Genomic DNA, 2,500 nt, shown 5'->3' with positions numbered 1-2,500 from the left:
GGGTTCCGAAAACCAACAAAATAGAACCGAGGTCCTATTCCATTATTCCATGCACACAGTATTCAGGCGGGCTTGCCTGCTTTAAGCACTCTAATTTGTTCAAAGTAAACGTGCCGGCCCACCGAGACACTCAATAAAGAGCACCCTGGTAGGATTTCAACGGGGTCCGCCTCGGGACGCACGAGCACGCACGAGGCGGTCGCACGCCTTCAGCTCGCCCCACCGGCAGGACGTCCCACGATACATGCCAGTTAAACACCGACGGGCGGTGAACCAACAGCGTGGGACACAAATCCAACTACGAGCTTTTTAACCGCAACAACTTTAATATACGCTATTGGAGCTGGAATTACCGCGGCTGCTGGCACCAGACTTGCCCTCCAATAGATACTCGTTAAAGGATTTAAAGTGTACTCATTCCGATTACGGGGCCTCGGATGAGTCCCGTATCGTTATTTTTCGTCACTACCTCCCCGTGCCGGGAGTGGGTAATTTGCGCGCCTGCTGCCTTCCTTGGATGTGGTAGCCGTTTCTCAGGCTCCCTCTCCGGAATCGAACCCTGATTCCCCGTTACCCGTTACAACCATGGTAGGCGCAGAACCTACCATCGACAGTTGATAAGGCAGACATTTGAAAGATGCGTCGCCGGTACGAGGACCGTGCGATCAGCCCAAAGTTATTCAGAGTCACCAAGGCAAACGGACCGGACGAGCCGACCGATTGGTTTTGATCTAATAAAAGCGTCCCTTCCATCTCTGGTCGGGACTCTGTTTGCATGTATTAGCTCTAGAATTACCACAGTTATCCAAGTAACGTGGGTACGATCTAAGGAACCATAACTGATTTAATGAGCCATTCGCGGTTTCACCTTAATGCGGCTTGTACTGAGACATGCATGGCTTAATCTTTGAGACAAGCATATGACTACTGGCAGGATCAACCAGGGAGCTGCGTCAACTAGAGCTGAGCAGCCGGCCGCCCGGGAGTGTGTCCCGGGGGCCCGCGCGAACACGCAAGCGTCCGCTCAATCATTCTGCAAACAGGAGGAGGCTGAGCTCCCCTGCACAATACACCTCGAAACCCTCTCAGGTCCCGGCGGCGCGCAGCGCCGTCCCAAGTACTTGGTCGGGTTCGAGAGAGGCGCAATCGCCCGGAGTTAGGCGAGTAGACGCTTTCGGTGCGACCACCCGTGCTCCCAACTGAGCTTGCCGCTGCCGACAGAGGCCCGGGAGCGTGCTGTCGTGGCATTGCCGGCGGGAGACAACACGCGCCACCTACGGTGACCGGCAGCTCCAACGCCAGCGCCACAGAAGGACAAAAGCCCCACTTGGGTGCCGAAGCGAACTCTCCCAGCACAGCGCACGCGCCAACACATCCGCACAGCTGCGATACAAACCACCAGCGAGAACCGCTGGGGCGACCGAGCAGCAGACGGCGTCGCGGCGCCGAGCGCCGGGCGGCGGCGCATCCTCAACGCACACAGTCCTCAATCGGACCAGCACACTGAAGATGTCCACCGCGCTTCGCACCGGGCCCGCGAGGACCTACTTTGGCCGCACGGCGCCGCGCGCAGGGTGCGCCGGCGCGCAGCTGCGACGCCTGCCGCGTCCGTCGGCCGGCGCGCCTGCCACTGGCCGCCCCCACCAGCCGGCTGTAGCGCGTGCGCCCACGCACCGCGCGGCCAGCACGCCGGGAGGCGCCCCCTCACCGGCCGGGGACGGTCCCACCCAGCCACCGCCGCGTATCGCTTCACACCCAGATGCCGTTCAGTTTCGTCGGCATGGTGGGTATCGCTGGAACAACCGGTTAGTACCTCAACCTATCGTCGCCATCACCGATTCACCCCTAGCGAGAACAACCGCACCACAACAGGTTACCATTTGTTCATTTGCGTAACTTCACCAGAAAACGCAGGCGTCCATCGCCATTTGCAACTTCAACGATTATTGCATGCCTGTGTCAGGTGTCACGCCACACTACGTCTGCCCACATACACGCAACAAAATGTGCACGCCTAGACAATACGTGGAAGGTGGCCCCCGTACGTATGCGATGTCCATTGCTCGAACGACTGTCAACCGGCCTCTGTAGCATGTCGCAGATATGGAACGCGGTGCACCATGCCATCACGGTGTGTGAGGAGAGACGACTAGGTCCGAATACATCAACAGACAGCTCATGCTGATCGCCATCCACGGCGTCCGTTCCTCCCACACGTCTCTATGGCGTACCACACTGCAATCCAGCTCTCATAGGGAGACGACACGTAGCTGCGTGCACAATATTTGCACTGTATGGTCCGCCGTTTTTGGGCGCAGTCGTTGTGCGGTCACACATGTGCCACGATGTATCATTCAGTACATAAGGACGAATGTGCAGTACAGATTGTGGTTCACGCGTACGACATCAGCGGACAGTTGACACAGGCCGCACCACAACGTAGCCTGAGTACGTCGCATGCGAAGGGCATTGAACATGCAAACTTCTCACCAACCAGCTT

At 58.0% G+C, this 2,500-nt stretch overlaps 1 non-coding gene across 1 annotated transcript in view; it reads right to left on the bottom strand.

Annotated features, from left to right (window-relative positions):
* LOC124727158 overlaps window positions 1-947 on the bottom strand; it is a 1,909-nt gene extending 962 nt beyond the window's left edge. The window contains exon 1 of the ribosomal RNA XR_007006967.1: window positions 1-947. This exon is cut by the window's left edge and continues 962 nt beyond it. This is a non-coding gene — a ribosomal RNA (small subunit ribosomal RNA).
* Between the last annotated feature and the right edge of the window lie 1,553 nt (window positions 948-2,500).

The sequence above is a fragment of the Schistocerca piceifrons genome, unplaced genomic scaffold (genome assembly GCF_021461385.2).
Source record: "Schistocerca piceifrons isolate TAMUIC-IGC-003096 unplaced genomic scaffold, iqSchPice1.1 HiC_scaffold_1086, whole genome shotgun sequence".
Classification (NCBI taxonomy): Eukaryota; Metazoa; Arthropoda; class Insecta; order Orthoptera; family Acrididae; genus Schistocerca; species Schistocerca piceifrons.
Note: the sequence above shows the minus strand (reverse complement) of the source record. Positions and strands in the feature narration are given on the sequence as shown.